Below are 25,134 nucleotides of genomic sequence, written 5' to 3'. Positions count from 1 at the left end.
CAGCCTTGGCAATAGCTTTGTGCAATTAGTTAAAATTAAAAAAGTATTTTTTAAAGTAGAAGACACTAACCAAAGAAACAAACAAAAGCCTTCTTAAAGTTACCATTGGAAAGTTTGCTGGAATAGATAAATCAGTTAATAAGACAAAGATAAATCTGTGGCTGTCGACTAAAATTTAGGAAAGAAAAGTTGAAGAAAGGGCTGAAGAGACTGGCAGACACTTTTTGACAGTAATGAAAGGCTTCAGTCACATAGGTTTATTTTAGTTGCTTTGTCTCTTGTTTTCTTGGTTAATGATAACTGTTTCTTTCTTATTTCTTCACACAACTTGGCCACATGAATCCATTACAGAGAGGTGACATAATGATATACATAAATGAACACAATGATACAATGATGAGGATGACAGTAAATTTGATATTCTTCATACGCATGCCTTAGACAAGATTTCTACTGGTACTTTTGAAGGTGACAGATGAATCCACAAGATTTTGTTTTGTCCATCAATAGTTCCAATCTTTATCCATGCTGAGCTACCAGATCTTTGTTTCTGAGCATGATTCCTTTCAATTCATCCACTTGGGTTTGAGTCTTCATCACTTTGTCTAGGCCTTTATGCTTAGAGTGATGCTTCAGCTGTGCAGCCAAGCATATGGAAGTGCTGTCTATGCTCTTAAACCATAAGTAGTCTGGAAGCTCTTCTTTACCTCATTCAGAAAATTGAAGGCTTGGGGACACTCAAAATCATCATCAGTGATAGAAAGATATACAGTTCTTTCTTGGGCAAATGTAATGAACCAAATTAACTGTTGAGTATGCTCAGAGGGCCCTGGGACTTGTGTCCAAATATGCTGATTGGATTGGGGTCGCAGACCATCTGATCCCAGAGAAGGCTCAAAAATAGAACATTTTAGACTGCAACGGGCTACCTATATAGTGTTCCTTCTCCCTCCACACACTTGGACAGTAGCCATGAATTCACCCAGCAAAACACATATCATTACATAACGAGTTTATACTTCAGTGTATAAGAAATGAGTATAATTCCAATATTATTATATCATTGAATTATATCTATTAGAATTAACCAATGTAAGCCTTTATGGTGAATCTTGAGAAATAATATGCAATTCATCCAGTTTTGCTAAGTATATAATCATGTATTATTATATGAGCAAAATTACTTCAGTCCAATAGTAGTAGTACATTACATGTCTAGTGTTGATTTTGGCAATTTTATGCATTTGTATTTTTTCTGCTTTATTATTTTGTGATTACTATCACTGATTTTTTTCTTAAACCTCAAGCTAAATGAAATAAATTAAGCCAGAACACTATCATGAAGTTTTCTGCATCTGGTAATGCCCACTGTTCTTTTTGTTTTGAATCTTCATGACTGAAACTCAAGAAGACTCATGCAATTTCTCAGCAAGAAGATGAGTAAGGAAGCAGGCTGAAGAGTCAGGTTTGAAAAGATTAATGATCTATGATTTATACCTTTAAATCATATTTTTGAAAAATTTTTTGGTAGTGCTGGGTTCCTGGAAACACTTCTACCTCCAGGCTACACTCACAGACCTATTTTATATTTTTATTTGGAAACAGGATCTTTTAAGCCAGCGAGACTGGCTTCGAACCAGCACCATCCTCCTGTCTCCGTCCGCATCCCAAACGTGGATATTACAAGCGTGCACCACCATGCCCGGCCACATATTTTATTTTGACATATATGTAGTGATAAATAAAAGCACACCTGCCAACATAACAAAAAGAGAGTTGATAATAGAGAAAAGTATAACATCATTGTGTTCTGAAAATGCATTAATATATTTGCTAAAGAGCAAAATATTATTTAATGAATGACTTATAATGGAAGCATAGGAAACTATCATAAGATTTTCTTTAGTAGAACAGATGAATAAATCTTGGAGAAACTGTCTTGTTATTTGAAATCTGAATTCCAGGTTATTACTCCTTCATTATCCATAGATAGAATAAATATGTGGTTATTGTCTTATTTATATATAGAGGTATTAGAAAAGGTGATTCTATCAAAATAACATAAAATACTCAATTAATTAAAAGTTGTAGGCTCATCTTTACCCTGGAATTAAACTATCAACTTTCTAAATTGATGAAAATGCAACTGAAGGTAAGAGGAATAGTGTCAACTTCAGAAAAAAATTGTCTGGGCTTAACATTTTTTTCTATCTTTTACTAATTATATAGTTTTTGGTAAGCTGTTTGCATAATCTGAGAGGTTCCGTTTTCTCACATAAAATGAAAGTCACATATATTGAAAGATTAATAAATGTATTTTCTCCTTTCACATACTACTTAGCATCTACTGTCACCCATCTTATTAAAATAAGACGCAGGCATCAAGTGAATACCTAGAATATAGGTATTGAACAAAATACTAGTTTACAAATAAAGCAACTTAAAATGGTCTCATTTTTAGCAAAAAGTACATAAGTTTGTTTTCCCTTTGAATTACCATGTACATTGAAAACACTGATTCATGGGTACTTCTTAAAATTTTATAAATTTGGTGCATGTGCAGGTCACAACTTATTTTACTAGCTGAAACCTCAAACGGCCTATGTATGTATATTTATTAGTAGGTTGTGACTTTTTAGATCATATATCTTAAAAAGAAAATAAAGAATGCATAATGTAGGTAAAATAAAAGGCTTTCAACTCCTATAATGCGCTGCAGAGCCCAAATGTAATTGCATTATTGGCATCATGATAAATTTAGTTTACAGAGTTCAAGTAAACATCTGTTATCTCCACTCAGAAACGTGTTCGACCATGCGTGCTTCAAATGCCTATCATATTTTAAGTGAGGATAATTTATAGCCCTATTATATTCTGTCTTTTAATGTGCTTAAATGTGACACTGAGAGAGAGCTTATTAATAACCTAGAGTTTGTGGGAAAATCATTTAAGTGTGATGAAGGAAATATTTAATAATGAGGGCTCTTAGTATGATTATAGCAAAACAGTTTCACGTAATTAATTTATTTATTTTGGTCCAAAAACCTCTAATGGGGTAAACTTAAGATCCTTCCTAGATGAATACTTTAGAACAACAGAGAGAACATAAAATGTGCCCAAAGGCCTTCAACAGTTAGATAATAATTGGAGGAACAGTAGCAGTTTCATGAAGGGAGAGGAACGCTGCTAACCTCATTCAAAGAGGAAGATGGGACCAAACTGGCATGGATATAACCCAAAGAAGATTCAGAGAAGAGTCAAATTTTTCAAAGAGGCTAGAATCACTTGCCATGACAATCATTCCCTTTGCCTTCATTGTTGGACAAAAAGGCAATCAATGTTACCTGATGTTAATCAGTTATTTTTCTGTTTTCTGACTCCTTATCCCCCACCTTACAAAGAAAGTAACTGAAGTGACCAGCCTAATTTTGTTCTTCACTTTCTACTTTCTTTAACCTTCCTTTGTCTATTAAAACTCAACCATCTAACAGGAGCTTTATCTTATGAAATAAATTGTTTCTGAATACTAAAATACAAACGAAGCCCATAAAGTTAAATTGTTGTATTTTTGCCCTTTGAAGCTATGTATTTGTATGAACTGAATATATTTGATTCTTTTTTTACTATTTGATATCAGTCCCAGGAGAAACATTTGCTTGCACTTTGGGGTTAACTCCTGGACATCGAATAAAGAACAGAATGCAGCCAATTCCTGCTCTGTTGGCATTTATGTTTTATAAAAAAGCCAGAAGATAGCTCTCATTACTCCCATTTTCCCCATCAGGAAACTGTATTAGACAATTGGTTTAGACACTTCTGTAACCCAGATGTCAGCAGAGGTATATTTCCTTTCCAGCTTCAAATAAAAATCCCTGAAATCATATGCCATGTTCAATAAGAGAGAGGCAGGTGCAGGCTTTTCAAATTCACATCTGGCTGTGAGCCTCTGCTTCTGTTGCATTAGTCAGTGAACTGCTCATAGCACCAGCCTTTGATTTCTCTGTAGAATCCAGTTCATAAGGTACTCAAACAACACAAATATGATCATCATGTATTTTTAAATTCTCATGAAATAACAGATAATAAAATAGTTTTTACCAAAATAAATAAGATATAAAAATGCAAAAAGCCAGCATTTGAGAGGCTAAAACCGGAGGGTCACGGTTTGTGAACAGACGCAGTTACTTAGTGAAGTCCTTTGCAACTCAGGGAGACCTGTTTCCAAATAAAGAATTAAAAAATAGGACTGGGGGTGTAACTTGAGGGTAAAATGCCCCTGAATTCCATCCCCAGTACCATAAAAAATGCAAACAAGACAGATTAAATAATTTTAAAGTATGGTTAAGTAAAATTAGCCTATTACTGAATATGTGAACTCCCATCTCTTCAACTCCCATCTTATATTCTCTTCTATTCTATTCTCCTCAGCCTTCACACCAATGAATATATCCAATGTACAAAATTCTATTAACTTGTATCTTTACACGCTATTCTTCTACAGCCTTTATGAATATCCGAACTAATTTTCAAAAACAGCATTTTATCCACATTATCAGTTGACAGGCTTGCATAAAATCTAGCATATAATATGTAATGAAACCAGTATTTATATCCCTCCAAAGAATATAGATGTTTTTCAATATCTAGTACCTCAGATATAGTAAGTACAGCAATACCTCCCGGACTAGAATTTAGGAGGAGTTTTAGAGCAGTTCCATATGGCAGGAAAGTTATTTCATCATATAAGCATTCAACTTAGAAAAAAATATAGCTAAAATGTATATGAGTGGTTACCACCAGGCAGACAATACAATTATGGTGGATATTAATTGTTTTTAACAAAACACCTGACAAGTACAACTTAGAATAGGAAAGGTCTATTTCATTCATGGTTTCTGATTTCGAAGTTTCAGTCCATAATCATCCAACTCCTAGGGTAAAACATCGTGGTGTCAGGGTGTCAGGGAATGGTGTAGGTCAGCTGATTAACATCTAGTGGCTATGAAGGAGAGAAGAGGGCAGGGAGGGGTGCTGGGACAGATACATTCCTCAAGGCCACCCCTCCAATGACCCACTTCTTCCAGCCATGTTACACTTTGGATGCTGCTGCAGTGCTAACACATGAGCTTTCCTGAGGGACATTCCATATTCAAGCCATAACATCATGTAGTTACTTGATAATCTCTTTTAATATAGTCTCAGTAAAAACTATATATTGCAATGTTCAGGTTAGAATGGGTATAGAATCTGCTTACCTTGATACATCTGGCAAGTTTTGGTGGCAATATCTCATGCCTTGTTTTTTTAACTGCAGAGCTGATATTAACTACTATTTTACACTTTGACACATGTGAATATAAGCTTTGCAGATTTTGTAGAGGCAGATAACGGGATGCTGAGAAGTCAAATAACTTTCCAAGACTGACAAAGCTGGTAATGATAGAGTTTCTAAACATAATCTTTTCCTGGAACTCCAAACCATTGCTCATATCATTAAACCATACCACTGATCTTTCAAAGTCAGTGACAGAAAATGAAGGATCATATGTTTTCTCTCATTTGTGGAGGCTAGGAAGTAATCAGGATACCAGGGAAATTTCAGATAATGGAGAAAAAAACAGTGGAACTGGGGAGGTGGTATAGGGGAAGGGGAAGAAAGACAGAGAGAATCAATAAAGAATCATCTCTATGGACTCATATTATGTACATATGTGAGAAAACCAATGCCAATTTCAATATTCTTTGAGGAAGAGGGGGAGATTAGGGATTTGAGATTACACATAAATTTCAAGAATTATTTTTACTATAAACATTTGTTCTAAAATAGAGAAACTCAGAGAAAATAAAGAGAAAGAAAGTTGATAAATTCTAATTTGGCAAGTAGATCAGCAGCCCCAAGTTCTCCCTGAACAGGAGAAATATGAGGCTCTTGTGTTATAAAAAATGCCTTCTGATGAAATGGCATCTTTGTTTGAAAGTTCAGTTTGCTTACAGGATATGAGAGCTACATTAGGTGAAACGATGAAGTGTACGTAAGCTTTGAATTTTTAGGTTATAGTTCACTGTCTGGCCAAAAATGTACACAAGTCCTGTGAATAGCAGTGTTTCGTGCTGTATGCTACTGATAGAACAAACAACCTGAGAGAAGAGTGTATTACTAAACCTTAAAAAAAAATCCTGACAATCGAAACATCACAGATAAACCTGGAGAACATAATACAAGGTGAAATAAGCCAGACACAGAAGGAGTAATAGTACATGATAGCATATAATGATACCGTTAATGAACCTAAACAAATCAAGGATATATGTAGAGTGTCCACGGGCTAGAAGAGAGGGTAGCAGGGCAGTATTTGTCAAAGGCTGAAAAGATTTAATTCTATGAGATATATAAACCCTAGAGATCTGTTGAACAACATAGTGCCTATAGTTAACAAAACTGTGTCATCCACTTTAAAAAAAATCCATTTAGATAGACCTATGTTCAGTGATCTTATCACAAACTGCCACTACTGCTGCAACTACTCCTAATAAATAAATGTGGAAAGAAACTTTGGGAGATGATGAATAAATTTAGAACATAAATTGTGGCATTGACTTCACAGGTATATAATTATTATTTTTAGGATTCTATTTTGATTAAATTTTAGTGGTTTGAATATATCCCTACTCATAGTTTTCTTAATGGATTCTCTGTGTGTTGAAATAGGTATATGTGTTTTATAAATCTGTTTAAACAAACCAAATTTTACTGCTCAGAGCAGTGCAGACATCTGACATCTATTTAGGCCTCTTTACTTTTTACTTTTCAAAATACCATTATCTTGAGTTTTAGATAGTGTTATGTTTTCTCTTTCCATCATCAAATGGAAACTTTATGGTTCATGATATGAGAGGAGTAAGAATATATATATATATATATATATATATATATATATATATACACATTTCTGTTCTTTCTGTTGCTCTTTCTTCTTTCCTGATATTCCAGGATTTATTTTATAATTTTTTTATATTTTGAATAATTTTCTTTAGTCAATTTTTAAGGGTGCATCTGCTAGCAGATACTTTTTTAAAATTTTGTGTCTAACATCATTGGATACAAACTTTGGTTCGCATTATTTTTTTCTCTCAGCACATCTTTCTAACTGCCTTTTATTCCCTTTTAGATGAAAAATCACTGCAATTACTATTGGTATGCCCCTTTAGGTAGTATTTTATCTTTCTCTGGATGACTTCAATGTATTTTATTTGTATTTAGTTTTCAGAAATTTAATTATTGTGTAGCTTGTTTTTTTGGGGGGTTAAATATTTGAGGTTTACTCAGCATCTTTAATCTTTAGGTTTATGTATTTTATTTGTGTTTAAAATTGTAACTCATTCTTTGAATATTCTTTGATACTCCTTTTCCTTTCCTTCTGGTAATTGGCAGGATGAACTATGTGATTTGGTTATGGTTTTGTACTACTTGCCTGGTCGCCAATTTAACTGCTGAAAGAAGATGGAAACTTTGACAGACCTAATGGGACATGACTGGGTCATGACTAGGATAAAAGCTGGTCTCTCGGAATGGGTTAGTTCCCATAAGTACAGGTTATTAAGAAAGAGCAAGCTTGGCTTCTCTATAGTCTCTCACTTCTTTTCTGACCATGTGCTCTTTTCCTTTTTTATTATTTGCCACTATCTCACAAACTCCTCACATGATGCCATCCACCATGTTATGATGTAGCTAAAAGGCCTTCTTCAGAGACAGAATTGATGGGGCACTTATAGTCTCCAAAACAGTGAGCTTAATAAACATATCTTCATTATAAAGTACCCAGGCATTTTGAATTAGCAATACAAATCTAACTGATTATGAATGTTGGAACTTTTGTTATTATAGTGTAAGTTCTTGTATAAATTGGTTCAGTATTTTTACTTTATTTGTTTTATTTATGTGGTGATCTAAGGAATTAATGTCTTTCTAGTATATGGACTTAGACAGAGGCCAGGAACTATTTTCTTGGCTCTTACAAGACTCACCATGTATCCACTTGATACAAGAGCACAGTTAGAATTAATTTTCCCAGACATTTTTTACACATACACACACACACACACACACACACACACACACACACACACACACTTAAAATAATTGACAGAAATTGTTAGAACCTCCACATTGTCATTTTGGTATGGGGAATGAGGAGAAAAAAAACCCCACTGTCTTCATTCATGGTTAAAATTGTTAACAATAAACAATGCTGTTCACAAGCTGTATGGTAGAGATTAGTCTCACCTGGAATATCAAGTAGGTAACGAAAAACAGTACAAATGCTGTGGTCTCCATCATGTCTTCATTTTTTTTTAACAAGCCTAGTCTCTATTTTTTATATTTAATATATTTTTTATTAGTGCATTGTATTTATATGTCATATTGGGGTGAAAATCTTGTATAGACATAAATGCACACATCACCGAGCCAGTCCCTACCTCACTCCATCCCCATCCCTCCCGCCCATGCTTGGTTTAGTGTTTGACTTCGATAAGAAAAATTACATCAAGCACTTTAAAAACTTTCCTTCTCCCTCCCCCACTCCCCGAACCTCCCATTCCCACAGTTAGGTTGCCTTATTTTAAACTACCTAGTCTCTATTTAAACCAAGAAAATCCTGAAAGATGACAACTGCTGTGCCATTTTACAAAGCAAATTATGTAGCCTAAACTTTATTAGAGCTATGTTTATGTCATGAATGGCACTTTTTTGTGCATGTGGTACTGGGGTTCTTGGAAACCCTTCTACCTCCGGCCACTCCCAGACCTATTTTATATTTTTATTTGGAAACAGGGTCTCTTAAGCCAATGCGGCTGGCTTCGAACCTGTGCGATCCTCCTGTCTCGGCCTCCCAAGCGCGGGAATTACAAGTGTGCGCCACCACTCCAGACTCATGAATGGCATTTTTTTATAGCTGTGTATAACAATCAGAAGTATTCTGCATTCATTTAGGGCACATTTAAATATATATTTACATTATGGTCTCAATACGTTAATACTTCTGGCCTCTTTCATGATATTATTTAAAAGGATCAAAAATTTTCCCCTGGAGTTAAATTTGTTTATTAAATAAAAAATATTTCAAACATTACGTTGGTTAAGAGGACTGATGTCCCCATGTTAAGTGAACCAGACAAACGAGAAATGGCAAAATGTTAAATTACTGAGTTTTCCCGTATTTACCCTATGGGATCCCCTTCAGTTGGTTATTTCATCATGTTTTCATTATTTTTATGAGCGCTTCTTTATTTCTATAAAATAAACGTTTTAGACTATCTAGTTAGTGCCTTCCCTTCCTGACCTTGCAGTCACTTCCACAGACAGTCTAAGTTCTTAGAAGTGAAGTCAATATTTAAAACCCCAATTTATGGCATATTTGTACTTATCACTAATGAGGAGACATATGTCCTAGATTCATTTAATAGAGAAAATAAGTGTCTACTAGTGTGTGTGTGTGTGTGTGTATGTGTGTGTGTGTGTGTGTTTATATATCATGGTATGATAATATTTCCTATTTTTTAAAAAATTGAAAGATTCCTACTGGGCTTTTGCTATTGTCTATTTTATTTTTATTTTTTAGAGAACACTATCTTTTCATTTTTTTTTCTATTCTTTTACCTCTTCTGTTTCATGCAGATTGAACAATGATATATATTGTACCCTTTTTATCTTGAAATATCTCTGATATTCATGTGTTTTTGTATCTCTGTTACACATTAGGTACCTTCCTTTGTTTCTGACACTTTATCAATTATATCTTGAACTACATCTAATGTGATGTTTACTCAGGTTATTAACATTTGATAATAAAATATTTTATTACCAGAATTAACATTTTGTCATTTTTCAACGTCTCTGTGCTTGCTTTTTGATGTTCTAGTATTCACATTTTTCCCCATTATCATTTTAATTCTACATACATATAATACATTTATTTTTCTGTTGATTTTATCCTTATGTTCCAAGGTTATTAATCATATTCGTTTGATCTGAAGCCTCTTCCTCATAATAGATTTTTAATTTTTTATAATTTTACTTTTTATTGTAATATCAATTGCTGTATATCCTGGGCTGTGGACATATTCTCAAAGTAAAGTTCAATGTTTCTTTGGCCAATTTCCTAGAGATTTCATTGATTGGCATCCATCAATATTGAGTGGAATTAATATATATATAAATATTACATATATATATTTGCAATCAATAATCTGCTTGATGTTCCTCACCCATTTAGTTTAAATATCGAATGCACATTATCCCATGAGTAACATAAGCTTGTTTTTGATTCTATAAAAAAAATTTTGACAAATTCCAAGACAGTTGTATTCATGCTTACTACCAACTTGGCATGACAGAAATATTGCTTTTTTTTTCTATTACAGTAGTTTTTGACTCAAGCAAATCACTTCACCTACTCCCAGAAATATTTGAAAATGTTTGGAGATATTTTTGCTTGTCACCAAAAATGGAAGTTTAGATATATTCTTGGAAATTAATGGGAGGATCTTTGGAATGCTACTAAACATCCTATGATGCAAAGTATAGCCCCTTTCAGAGAATAATTATCTAGCCAAAATGTTGATAGTGCCAAGGTTTGATAAATTAATATCATTAAATTTATTTCAATTAAAACATAAATTTTACATCTTACTGAATAGGCCTGGGCAAATTATCTTTTCTGTTCCTGTTGATGTTTCTTCTTAAACTATGATAGTTTACTGCAAAGAATATACTGCTGTATAAGGAAAAAATCATAGTCCCTTTGAGACTTTTTTTCTTATCTAATGAATTTCCTCCAACTTTGATTGTTTTCTTTTATTTTTCTCATTAAAATTAATTTAAATAATTTTTTTAAATTATGTTGAGTGGAAGAGGCAACATTTATAAATTATGTTTGAAATCAAAATTTTACATGGTAGTGATCTGAAATACCAATCAATTTTTTAATTATCCTAAACTTGGTAATATATGTAAATAGGTATAAACTTGAAATTCCAAACTTTCATGTGATGTCAGTAATATTTTATATTACTCTTACATATATAAATTATCAAATAAAATAATGTTTAAAAGTTATTAGTTATTCTATAACTTAGGTCATTGATACCACAGATAAATTATTAAATTAAATTCTTGACAAAATGGCATCCTGCTTGATTATTTTTATACTTTACATGACAGATTTGTAGTGATTTTAATTCTTGCTTCATGATTTATATTTTTAAAAATTAATATAATGATTATGCACTGTATAGATGACACCTGCCAGTGTGAATAACCAAGTGTCTTTCAGAATGAGGTCGACCCTCTCAGTAACATTGCAATATATCACAATGATTCAAGTTTCTCCATTATACGCAAATGTAGAGGACAAGATGACTTTGTAACCCCGATTGCCTGGGAATCCTGCCAAAAATTGGATTTTGTGCTACATTAATGCATTGGAGAGAGGCTTACTCTTGAATTGCACTTATGTTCTATTGGATTTTTAAAAAATCCACATAACCTTGACTAGAGTCATTAAGTAGGAAACCCTGATTATAAAGTTAAAGCAAATTAAAATTCTATGTATAATATATTATATATTTAATTAATTACTAAAATAAACATATATTAGTGTAACAGTATGATTCATTATAAACAGACTTTATAACAAATTCACTATTAATCACTCGCATACATCAAATTCATATTACATTCTTACTGTGCGCTGTGCCCTGTGCACTCTTCTGAGTACTAGAGGAGGAAAAACAAGAGGAACAACCACAGACTAGGTCATTCCTTCATGGAATGTATTCTGAATTTGGGGAAGGCATACAATAAGCCATTCATCAGAAATGTTAGATAATGATAAGTACTATAATGAAAACTAGATATGGTACAATGAAAGTGAGTGAGATATTTTATATGAGACACATAGAAGGTGAAACAAGTTAAAATGTGCCCTCCAAAATGATACATTGAAACCTGAAACCCTGAATTTGTAAATATAGCCATTTTATTTAAAGGGTGCTTGCAGTTGTAGTCAACTTAAGATGAGGTCATCACTGTAGGACCTAATCCATTATAACTAGTACTTGAATAAAAAAGAAAAATTGATTTCCATAACCAATTTTTCTTTTTTATTTGAATACTAATTATAAAGGATATAACTGGAGGACATCATGCTAAGTGTGATTAGTCAGTCACAAAAAATAAGAAATAGGATGCTTTCCGTAATATATGAAAGCTAGGGGGAAATGTGTAACATGAGGAACTCTGGATCAAAAAGGAGATTCTATAGATGAGTAAATAAGGTGAACTAGCTGAGGAGATTGGAGGTGGGAAGAGGGAAACTCTCTAAAGCACATGATGTAGTTTAACAAACATATCAAAGTCAATCACTAAGCCAAGCATGAGAAGGAGGGAGAGGGAGGGAATGGGGCAAGAATTGGGTAAGGGCTAATTGGGTGATGTGTGCAAGTATGTCTCCACCATTTTTTATCCCATTAAGATGCATGACTATAATGCACCAATAAAACATATAAAAAAGAAAAATTGAAACACAGAGACTCTTATTTGTCATATATTACAGAGGCAGAGATTAGAGGAACACATCTATTTGGTGAGCATTGCCAAAACCATCAGAACTTGGAAAAAGGCTCTCTTGGAGCTCCATTATAAATCCAACACTGCTGATGCCTTGGGTTTAGACATATGGTTTCTAGAACTGTGAGAGAATTAGTTGTTATTTCAAGCCACCAAGTTTAGAGCACTTTGTTATGGCAGCTCAGTGAAACTAATACGGATGATAACAAAGGTGAGACCTCATGTATAACAGGAATAAACTCTATGAATAATTAGGGATGATTATTTGGATGATTAGAAGGTTCAGGCACTGAAAAAATAAAAGATAAAAAGACAACTCAAGACAGGAAAGACTGTTGTACCATGAAAACAAACAAGGTCTCTCAGTAATTTGCATGAGATACATTACATTCATAAACATATCAAAGTCAATCACTAAGCCAAACATGAGAAGAAAGGAGTGGGGAGAGAATGGGGTAGGAATTAGTGAAGGGCTAATTGAGTGATGTGTGCATGTATACCTCCACCATCTTGTCCTCCATTAAGATGAATGACTCTAATGCACCAATTAAAATAAAAGAAAAAAAAATGAAGGTACCTTAGTTGTACTTTTAAAAGGTAGAAAAGCGTATAAAAAGGTGTGTGTATCTGTGTGTGTGTGTGTGTGTGTGTGTGTGTGTGTGTGTGTGTGTTCATATGTGGTGTGGGGAATAGTTACAGAAAGCAAAACTGAACAAATAGGTGCACGAAACCATGTTGTTATGTTAGATTTTCTTATAGTTGAAATATAAATATTTAAGTATAAAGGTCTTAATGATAACATTATATAATCAGAAAGGAAATTTGTTCCTCAAAACAAAAACATTGGAGAATGGGATCATGAAAAAATGGAGGTGAATGGAGCAAAGTAGTAGGCACATAGTGTAGACTCCATCATTAGGCTGTCTACACTGAAAATGCTGATACTTTTTATTCAGATAATAAGTACTGTAGATGAAGAACAATGATCTATGTGAGATATGTTGACAGAAATTACTGGTAGAGAGTATGTGTGGAGTGAGAATAATAAAGAACTCAAAATGAGTCCTATGGTTTTGGCTTGAAATGCAGGGTAGAATTTTTTATTTTTTATTTTTTATTTTTGGTGGTACTGGGGTTCCTGGAAGCTCTTTTACCTCCAGGCTACACTCCCAGACCTATTTTATATTTTTACTTAGAAACAGGGTCTCCTAAGCCAGTGCACGCGGCTGGCTTCAAACCTGCGTGATCCTCATGTCTCCGCCTCCCAAGCACGAGGATTACAAGCGTGCGCCACCATGCCCGGGTACAGGGTAGATTTTTATGCCATTTTCCTGACATCAGGAGCAATTTGGGAGCAGCAGTTTCAGGGATAAGTTTCTTCACAACCTTACAGAAAAGGAAGGTCTCTTAGCACAAATGTTAGATTTTGGAGATGTTGTAGGGTTTAAATTCAAAGATGAAGTTTTATCAGAAATATACATTTTAGAGCAATCTATATAAGGTCTGCATTTCAACTGCCAACCTGGACATACAAGGTAACTAACCCTTATTAAATGATTATCTGGACTTATGAATTACTCCTGAGGCCTATACCATTTCAAAATTGGTTAGGTTTTGAGTCGGGTGTGGTGTCGCACGCTTGTAATCCCAGCATTTGGGAGGCTGGGACCTGAGGATCATGGTTCACGGACAGCCTGAGCTACTTAGTGAGGCCCTCCACAACTTAGTGAGAACCTGTTTCGAAGTAAAGAATAAAAATAGGGCAGGAGGTATAGCTTGGAGGTCAAATGCCCCTGTGTTCCATTTCCAGACCTGTAAAAAAATTTGGTTAGGTTTTTGAGGTATTCAAGATATACTGGACAAAGATGACCTTAAAGTAAAAGATATTGTATTTATTTATATTAATTAATTAATTGACTTATTTTTATGGTTCCAGGAATGGAACACAGAGGCATTCTTTTAGCTAAACTTTCAGCCCTATTTTATTATTTTATTTAGAAAGGTCTTATTAAGTTGCTGAGAGGTTTACCAAGTTTGCCAAGGCTGTCTTCAAACTTGCTATCCAACTGTCTTAGCCTCCCAGCTACTGAAATTACAGGTATGGATCACCACACCTGGTATGATTTTATATTTAATGCAGTGAAGTGAAACAGAAAACCCAAATCAGTACTCCTGAAAAACTTCCTGCAGAGACAAATACCTAGTATATCGTTGAGAATGGGTTAGAGTTGCATTCTGAAGAATGAGTTAGCTAATGAAGGCAACTCCATACAGAAGAAAATGTATATTCTCATTTTCTGTGGGCAAAGAACACTATACATTAACCCTATGTGCAAGTTTGTGTGTCTTTGAACCTCACTACAATATATAATTACAATGCACCAATATGAGTATGAAAAATAAAATACATACTTGAACATACTGTAGATATTAAAAATAAAATAAATAAAAGGAAATTTAGTATAAGTCAGTACCATTGAGGAAAAAAGGAGGTTGAGGATGTGATAAAAAAAAAAGCAGGTCAGTTATGATTAGTGATGCTCCTACCAGTCTTGATGGATTTTACCCTAATGGGCTTCCGTGTATTCAAATAATCTATGCCAGAAGACTATCTGTATCTCAAAATATTGGTAAAATAAATGGAATAAAATACCATCCTCTTTCTGCATAAAAAGTGAATTTTAGAGCAGCATTAATAAATACCAACTAGGCTTATTCATTTATGTTTCTTCAGTGTTATGGTGTTATAGAAACATGATACTTCATATTTATTCACTAAAATCTTTGTTTACTCTTAACATAATAAAAACCCTCAAATATGATTTGCAATAAATATCATAAACTGGACCTGTTACCTGGAACAGTATTCTGTTACTCCTGTGTTTTGGCATAATGAAATATACATACTTCATCCTCAAAATGTCTCAGGTCTTTGGTGTACTGAGAAGTGTTCAACAAATTCTAGAGATTGGTAAATTCTGATTTGTAACTTTAGCTGATTTCTATGGCAAAAATGTTGTTATTATAGAGACCAATATTAAGCCAAGTATCTTCACATCTGGCTCATAAAATATAATGAAACACTGATAAATTAGAATTTAAATAATATGTAAGAAATTGGCTACAACAAATCTAAGAGTTAATATCTATTAGGTAATAGAGTGAAATGACTAAAGTTGTTTCATATAACATAAATTCCTCATGTACAAAGTACCCACTTAGCTTGATATCCATTTTCAAAAGCTATTTATATGAACTTTCAGGAAAGAAACATGAACTGTCTAACCAGTGCTGGCTAACCAGGTGAAATTCATAAAATCTATTTTAATCAACTTATCTGTCCAACTAAAATGAAAATTTAGATAAATAAACAAGTAAATAAAAATGTTTTAATATTGTAAAGCATTTCTTACTTCACTATAATAGCTAATTCTGTAAAATAAGTTTATTTGGAAAATGTTCTGCCAAATTGGAAAAAATAACCTTAAAATTTCTGTGTGCATGTAGCACCCTTCTTTTTCTGCAGTTCGTCCAGGATTTGAGTTATAAATGGCTCTTGCAAATGTCAGCCAGAATTCTCCATATTAAAGAGAATGTGCAAGGGTATCCTGTGGGGGAAGGAGAATTTAGTTTTAATGAGTCAATCTCTCTTTCTGTTTGGTGTGTTTCAGCTTCCCTGTTCTGTGTCTTAATGGTTATTGCTGGAATGGTCTCACTTGGCACATTGCACTGAGATGGATTGCTATTTGCTCAAAGGAAAAGTTTTGTAACTGACTAATTATGAAACTAGCTACAGTATTTCTCTCATTTCAACAACCACAATCCAAATACAAATTGTGTATGTATGTGTGTCTCTATTATTTTGTTGCATTATTATTACCATGAGAAAAAATAGTAATTTTCACATCTACAGAAAAAGTACATGTACTCATCAAAGAGTATATTGGAAGATATTAGATAAATACAATGTCATTCAAATTAATAATCCTTTAGTCATTAACAAATCTACATTATTGTTGAAGACATCTTCATTATAAAATGTTAGTTGAATATCTTTATTATCTCTTGACTTTTTAAAAAAGGAAGAAATATGACATATTTCATATTATCATTGAGCTTATAATCTTGTGGAAAATGAGACTTTTAGAAACTATATCAAAAGTTAGTTTATAGATAATATTTTTATTATATACAAGTAATTCAGAAGAGTTTTTGAAAAAAGTAAGAAAAAGTAAGAAAGTATAAAAGAAATAGTTCATGTTTCCAGAAAATAAATCAAATTACATTTTTTAGGTATAGTAAAATATAAGCAATGTATTGTTAAATAAAGAGTAAAGTATGTGAAATTATGTATACTTATTCAAGTTTTTATTCTCAATTAAAGAAATTTATTTTTATTTTTTTATTGGTGCATTGTATTCATACATGATAATGGGATAAAAAAAACCTTTTATATGAAAACATGCTCACATTGCCCAGTTAGCTCCTCCCCAATCCCCACCCCATTCCCTCTCCAACCCTACTTCCCATGCTTAGCTTAGTGGTTGACCTTGATATGTTTAAGTACATTTGCTTTAGAGAGTTTCCTTCTTACCCTCTTCTATCCCCTTAGTTAGGTTGCCTTATTTGCTCCTCTATAGGATCTCCTTTTTCACCTGGAATTCTTCCTATGACCCATTTCACCTTAGCTTTCACATATTAGGTAAAGCATCTGATTTCTTACATTTTGCGTCTGACTAATCTCATTTAGCATAATGTCCTCCAGTTCCATCCATTTCCCTGAAAAGATGTAATTGTGTTTTGTTTTGTTTTTTATAGCAGAGTAAAATTCCGCAGTATACATATCCCACAGTTTTGTTATCCATTCATCTGTTGATGGACATCTTGGCTAGTTCCACAGTTTGGCAATGGTGAATTATGCAGCTATGAGCATAAATATGCATGCATGAGTTGGGTAGTTTGCTTTGCTTTCTTTTAGATAGATACCCAGAAGTGGTATTGCTGGATCAAATGGTAAATTTGTTCCCATTCTTCTGAGGATCCTCCATACTATTTTCCAAAGTGGTTTCACTATTTTACAATACCACCACAACATTTAGAGTTCCCACTTCTCCACATCCATGCCACCATTTGTTGTGTGTGTATGTGTGTGTGTGTGTGTGTGTGTGTGTGTGTTTGGTGGTACTGGGGGCGTAACCCAGAGGTTTTCTACCTCTGGGCTGTACTACCAGACCTATTTTATATTTTATTTGGAAACAGGGTTTCACTAAGTTGCTGAGAGCCTAACTAAGTAGCTGAGGCTGGCTTCAAACCTGTGTGATCCTCCTGTCTCATGCTCTCAAGTGCAGGGATTACAAGCGTGCGCCACCACGCCCGGCTTGTATTTTGAATGATTACCATTCTAGTTGGAGTTAGGTGAAATCTCAGGGTAGTTTTGATTTGCATCTCTCTGATTGCCAATGATATTGATCATTTTTTCATACATTTATTGGCCATTTGAATTTCTTTTATCATGAAGTGTCTATTTAGTTCACTTGCCCATTTTTTGATTGGATTATTTGGGGTTTTTAGTGTTGAGATTCTTAAACTCTTTGTATATTCTAGATATTAGTCTTCTGAGAGTAGGTGACAAAAATTTCTTCCCATTCTGTTGGCTCTCGGTTGAGAATCTTGACAGTTTCCTTTGTTGTACAGAAGCTCCTCATTTTCATGCCACATATTGATTTGCCTTTTAGTTTGTTGTGCCTTTGGGGTCTTGTTGAGAAAGTTTTTATCTGTGCCTATGTGTTGCAGTGTTGGGCCTATGTCCTCTTCAAGGTGCCTCAAGGTCTCTGGTCTAATTTCCAAGTCTTTGATCCTTCTTGAATTGACTCTTGTGCAGGGTGAGAAAGTGAGATTTATTTCCATTTTTCTGCATATGGTTAACCAGTTTTGCCAGCACCATTTGTTGAACAGACTATCTTTCTTCCTGTGTTTGTTTTGGCCCCTGTGTCAAATATCAATTGACTGTAAGTGTGTAGATGTGTTTCTGAGTCTTCTGTTCTGCTCCATTGGTCCATGTATCTGTTTTTGTGCAAATACCATAATATTTTTATTACAATGGCTCTGTAGTTTAGTTTAAAGTCAGGTATTGTGATTCCTCCTGCATAGTTTTTGTTACTGAGAACTACTTTGGCTATTCTGGTAGTTTTTTGTTGTTGTTGTTCCAAATTAATATAAGGACTGATTTTTCTGTCTGTGAGGAATGATCTTGGTAATTTAATGGATATTGTGTTGAATCTGTAGATCGTTTTTGGAAGTATGGCCATTTTGATAATATTTAATCTGAATATATATGAACATGGACAATGTTTCCATCTTCTAAGATCTTCTTTAATTTCTGTTTTCAATGTTTTATAATTTTCTTTGTAGAGGTCTTTTACCTCCTTGGTTAAGTTTATTCCTAAGTATTTTATTTTTTGTTGGAAATTCTGAGTGGAAGTGTTTTCTGAATTTATTTTTCAGTGGATTTATGGTTGGTGTACAGAAAAGCTTATGATTTTTTAAGATTAATTTTGTATCCAGTTACTTTGCTGAATTTGTTGATCAGTTCTATAAGTCTTTTGGATGAGTTTGTTGGGTCTTCTCGACATAGTATCCTGTCATCTGCAAATAGAGAAAGTTTGTGTTTTTCCTTTTCTATTTGTACTCCATTGATTTCCTTTTCTTACCTTATTGCTCTAGTTAGGGTCTCAAGAACTATATTGAAGAGAAGTGGTGATAATGGACATCCTTGTCTTGTTTCGGTTTTCTCTTTTTAGGGGGAATTCTCAAAGTTTATCCCTATTTAATATGATGTTGACTTTGGGCTTATTTTAGATTACCTTTATGATGAAGTATGTTCTTTCTATTCCAATTCTCTGGAGTGCATTTATCATAAATAAATGTTGGGTTTAATCAAAGGCTTTTTCAGCATCTATTGAAATGATCATGTGATTTTTGTCTTTGGGTCTGTTTATATGATGAATTACATGGATTGACTTTTGTATGTTGAACCAGCCTTGCATCCCTGGGATGAATCCTACCTGGTCATGATGTATGGTTTTCTTGATATGGTTTTGAATGTATGTTGGTAGTATTTTGTTTAGCAGTTTTGTCTCCAAGTTCATCAAGAATATAGGCCTGTGGTTTTCCTTCCTTGAACTGTCTTTATTTGGTTTTGGTATTAATGTGCTGTTGGGTTCATAGAATTTATTTGGGAGAGTTCTGTTTCTTTCTTGCAAAATAGATTGAGGAATATCAGGATTAGCTCTTCAATAAAAATTTTATAAAATTTACTTGGAAAGCCATCTGGTCCTGGGCTTTTCGTTAATGGTAAGGTCTTTATTGATGTTTCAATCTCTTTGATTGTTATTGTTTGATTTAAATTTTCTATGTCTTCTTGACTTAGTTTAGGAAGGTTGTATTTATCTATAAATTTGTCAGTTTTCTCCAGATTATCCATTTTGTTGGAGTGTAGTTTTTCAAAGTAATTTCTGATAATCCTCTGGATTTGTGTACTGTCAGTTATGATATCTCCTGTTTTATCTTCAAAATTTGGGTTGATTTTCTCTTTTTTATTTAAATTGACTAGTGGTTTATCTTATTAATTTTTTGAGGAACTAGCTTTTAGTTTTGTTTATTTTATGTATTGTTTTTTTATTCTCTACTTTGTTTATTTCTGCTCTGATTTTGACAATTTTCTGTTTTGTACTGGCTTTGGAGTTAGATTGTTCCAGTTTTTCAAGCGCTTTGAGGTGTGTCATTAAGTTACTTATTTGATGATTTTCTGTTTTTCTGTGTGAGCACTCAGTGCTATAAATTTCCCTCAATATTGCCTTCAATGTGTCCTAGATGTTTTGATATGTTGTATCTCTATTATTGTTTGTTTTTAGAAATTTCTTGACTTTACACTTTACTTCTTCTATGACTCATTCTTCATTTAAAAGTGTGATGGTCAGTCTCCACATGTTTATGTGGTTTCTCTGAGTCTTCTCATAGTTGATTTCTACTTTCATTCCTTTATGGTCTGAAAAGAGACAGGGATGTATGTCACATTTTTTGAATTTCCTAGTGCTCACTTTGTAGCCCAGAATGTGATCTATCTTGGAAAAGGTTCTGTGAGCTCCTGAGAAAAATGTGAACTCTGTTGTAGTTGGGTAGAATATTGTATCTGTGTCAAACAGGTCCATTTGATTAATGGTGTTCTTTAGGTCCAAGGTGTCTTTTCTAACCTTTTGTCTAGAATACTGACCTAATGATGTGAGAGGTATATTGAAGTCTTCTAGTATTATTGTATTGGGATTTATATGTGACTTAATATCACAGAGAGTTTGTTTTATGAAAGTAGCTTCACCTAAATTTGAGGCATAAAATATTGATTATCATTATTTCCTCATGCTGGATTATTCCTTTTACTGGTAAAAAAATGACATTCTTTGTCTCTTCTAATAAACTTGGGCTTGAAGTCTAGCTTATCTGATATCATAGTTACAACTCCTGCTTGTCTTCAAATTCCATTGGAAAGGATTACCTTGCTCTAGCCCTTTACCTTGAGTTTGTTGCTATCTTTACTTGTAAGGTGTGTTTCATGCAAGCAGCATATAGATGGATTCTAGTCTTTAATCCATTTTACCCCTTATGTCTTTTTTACTGGGGAGTTGAGGCCATTTACATTCAGTGTAATTATTGAGAAATGGTTTCTAATTTGCAACATGTTGAGGTTTTACTTCTGTATGAAATACTGTTTGTTTTTTTTTCTTCTTAGTTGTCTGCTGGATGAAAATTCTTGTTTTTCTGGTTCTGGTGTGTATTTCTTATTTCTTCTTTGTAGTTAATCTCTGAATATTTTCTCTAGTTTTGAAGTTATAAATTCCTTCAACTTCTGTTTGTTATGGAAGATTTTTATTTCCCCATCTAATGTGAGAGATAGTTTTGCTGAGTAGGAATTTTTGGCCTCAAGTTGTTTACTTTCAGAGTTTGGAATATGTTACTCCAGGCCCTTCTGGTTTTCATGACTTAGTTTTGGAAGCCTGTAGTGATTTTAATTGATTTTCCTCTGAATGTCACTTTGTCTTTTGTTTTTGTTGTATTTAAGATTCTCTCTTTGGCTTCTATATTGGTCATTTGGACTATTATGTGGCATGGGGAACATTTTCTCTGATATTGTGTAAAGGGGGTGGTATAAGTTTTCTATACCTGTGTCAATCTCTTGCTCTATGTTTGGAAAATTTTTTGCTATTACTTCCTTGAAAAGATTGTTGAGCCCCTTGGTTTCATCTCCTTTTTCCACCTCTATGCCAATAATTATTAGGTTAGCTCTTTTAAGATGGGCCCATATTTCTTCAATGTCTAATTTCTGCTGTTGAATTGTTTTTTCTATGTTATAAATTATGTGTTCATTTTTGGAGTGATCATCTTCTAGGGGTGATATTCTACTCTCCATGTGGTATAAGTGATTGCTTATAGTTTGAATAGATGTCTTTACTTCAATGGTTAGATTCTTTATTTCTTTCAGATTCTCTCTAAATTCTTTTTGGAATTCCTGTATTAATTTACAATTACATTTCTGATTTGACCTTCTGGAGATCTCTGTAATTCTATGTTACCAGGTTCTGTAATTGTGGAGTTGTGGGAGCTCATTGATCCTTTGTTGTTCCTCCTTTTCATTATTTCAGATGTTTGTCTCTGTTGCTTTTAATAAATTTCTCTCAGTCTTTAAGTGTCAGCTGGTATATAAAAGGGCAGTTTGTATTGTATTCAATAGTGAAGGTTGAAAAAGGAGGGAAGTGCAAAAGTAAATGGAAGAATATGGTAACATCTCAGATAGAGTTAAATAGAATGAAAGTATGAGTTTGGTAAAGTAGTATATACTAGAGATTAGAGATAGTAATAATAAAGTAGTATTCTAGTAACCAATATAGAGTTTTTGGTATAATTATATGAAGCGGGTTTAATACAAGACAAGGGAGAAATAAAAAGCAGAATAAATAGAGGAAAGGGATAGTGAGAAGAAAGTTGGTATATACAAAGAAAGAAGCTTGGGAAAGGATTTGGGAATAGGTTAAAAAACAAAACAAAACAAAACAACAAAAAAAACCAACCAGGTATACAGAAAGAAAGAAAGAAAGAAAGAAAGAAAGAAAGAAAGAAAGAAAGAAAGAAAGCAACAACAACAAAAAAAACTTCAACAATGAGTTAATGCAACTCTACAACTAAATGACTATTCAGCCAATAGGTCTGCTGTAGTCTCTCTCTATGCAGATATTGAGTATCACTGGCAGCTTTCCTGCTGTGTGTTTGGTTCTCTGAGATTTTCTCAGTCTATGTAGATGGCCACTACTGTTCAGCTGTGTCAAGTATTAAGCATAGGTCACTCTCACGCTTTCCACTGGTTTGGAGTCTATGTCTGTCTCTACTACCATTGATGACATATGTCTCTAAGACCAAAATCAATGTAAGAGTCTCTGTTCTCCACAACTAGGAATGGTCTGATCTGACTTCTCCACATTTACCACAATTGGGAGGTCTGTGGTGATCCCTATTAGTTGAGTCTAGTTAGATTACCCCCCCACACACATTTTCCGCTGACCAAAGCCTGAGTCTGTTAGAGCTTCTGTGATGTCCAACAACAGCCCCTTCTCCTGCTTTCTCTGGGCTATATTAAGAAGTCTCAGACCAAGGGTGTTTATTGGGGCTACACAAGACGCTAGGGGTACCTAGTTGGGTATTTTCCCACAGGTACCACAACCTTGCTTACAGTGTTATTGAGCAGAACTCTGAAGAGTGAAGTAATCTCTGTCACACTCCTCCTTCACTGGGTTGAACCACAAGATCTCAGACCCAGGGGGTTTATTGTGGCTGTGCGAGTCCCTAGGAACACAGCACTGGATGTTCTTCTTTGGGATATAGCTTCACTTACAATTTTGGTGCTCGCTGGGCTGGGCCTATGGGGATGTGGTGGGATGGGCTGCCTGATGGACAGCAGCATGCCACAAGAGTCCCGGATATCTATTCTGGTGCTGAGCTCCACTCTGGGTCTCTCGATGGCATGGTTAGCTCCTGTAAGCTTCAGCATGTCTTAGCATAGGCTGAATTATAACTATGGGTCTATTGCTTCTCTCTTAAAATCCTTGTTTTCCTTTTGTCTCTGGAGTGTGGTGCTATGTGGATAGACCACACACTGCAGCACGGTGTAGTGAGGGTTTTCTCTCTGGTCGGTCTTCTAGTCTTTTTCTCTGTCATTTGTGTTTATTGTTCTTATTCCTCTACTGATAGTTTTATCTGGCTTTGTAGTGCTCTGTTTTGGGGACAATGGTGATCAAGTGTCAGCAGGATTTGTACATGCTGCTATTCTCAGTCACCATCTTCCTAAAAAAATTTATATGGACTAGAAATGTTATATTGGCACAATTATATTAGCAAAAGAAAGTAAATTGGTTTTTGTATACTTCCTATACCCTCCACCTTAATTTTTGATTTTTAAATAACAATTCTATCATTTTCCTGCCTTGATTAGAACAGATTGACAGTAACTCCAAATACAGTTTACTACAAAGGTCATCTTTTCAGTTATCTAAAAATATTTTCTCATAGATGTCAGTTAAATTAAGTCATTGATATCAACACAAATCTGAAACTGACAGCAAGCAAACATACTTTATTGCTGTCTTTCTGTATCTTTACTATTGCCATGGTTGTAAAGATATGGTTGCTACTTCTATTCACTTTTTCATCTTTTATTTGGATATCAAAAAAATTCATGAATATGAGCTTGGTTAAAAGATAAGATAGCCAAAATATACTAAACAAGTCTTTGATTCATTTTAATTTGACTCAGCCATGGTGAGAAACTTGAATTTATTTCCATTTTTCCATATATGGTTAACTAGTTTTGCCAACACCATTTGTTTAGGAGGCTACTTTTTTTCCCCCAGTGTATGTTTTTGAACCGTTCATCAAAATTCAATAAGAAGTTCTGTAAAGCAAAGAAAACTATCAAGTACCTCAAAGGAGTAAACAGAATGGGAGAAAATTTTTGCTAACTATTCTTCCAATAGAGGACTAATATCTAGAATATACAGAGAACTCAAGAAACTCAGCAGTAAGAAAACAAATAACCCAATCAAAAACTGGACAAGTGAACTAAAGAGATACTTCATAAAGAAAAAAATTCAAATGGCCAATAAATATATCAAAAAATACTCAACATCATTTGCAGAGAGATGCAAATCAAATCTATTCTGAGATTTCACCTAACTTCAACTAGATTAGTAATCTAGTTAAACAACAACAAATCTAGTAAACAACAACAAATGCTGGTGAGGATGTGAAAAATTGGAAACACTACATTGTTGGTGAGATTGCAAATTAGGGCAAACATTTTGGAAAACCGTATAAAGAATCCTCAGAAAAATGGGAACTAACCTATCATATAACCCATCAATACCACTTCTGTGTATGTACCCCAAAGAATGGAAACCAAACTA

At 33.9% G+C, this 25,134-nt stretch overlaps 1 pseudogene across 1 annotated transcript; it reads right to left on the bottom strand.

The window, feature by feature from the left end:
* Positions 1–311: 311 nt before the first annotated feature.
* LOC308258869 (vesicle-associated membrane protein 7-like) lies at positions 312–5,166 on the bottom strand (annotated as a pseudogene). The gene is made up of 2 exons: positions 5,076–5,166; positions 312–806 (listed from the first exon to the last, which is right to left on the bottom strand). The product of its transcript is annotated as a vesicle-associated membrane protein 7-like (transcript).
* Between the last annotated feature and the right edge of the window lie 19,968 nt (positions 5,167–25,134).

Source organism: Muscardinus avellanarius, assembly GCF_963383645.1.
Source record: "Muscardinus avellanarius genome assembly, chromosome: 2".
Taxonomy (NCBI): Eukaryota; Metazoa; Chordata; class Mammalia; order Rodentia; family Gliridae; genus Muscardinus; species Muscardinus avellanarius.
Note: the sequence above shows the minus strand (reverse complement) of the source record. Positions and strands in the feature narration are given on the sequence as shown.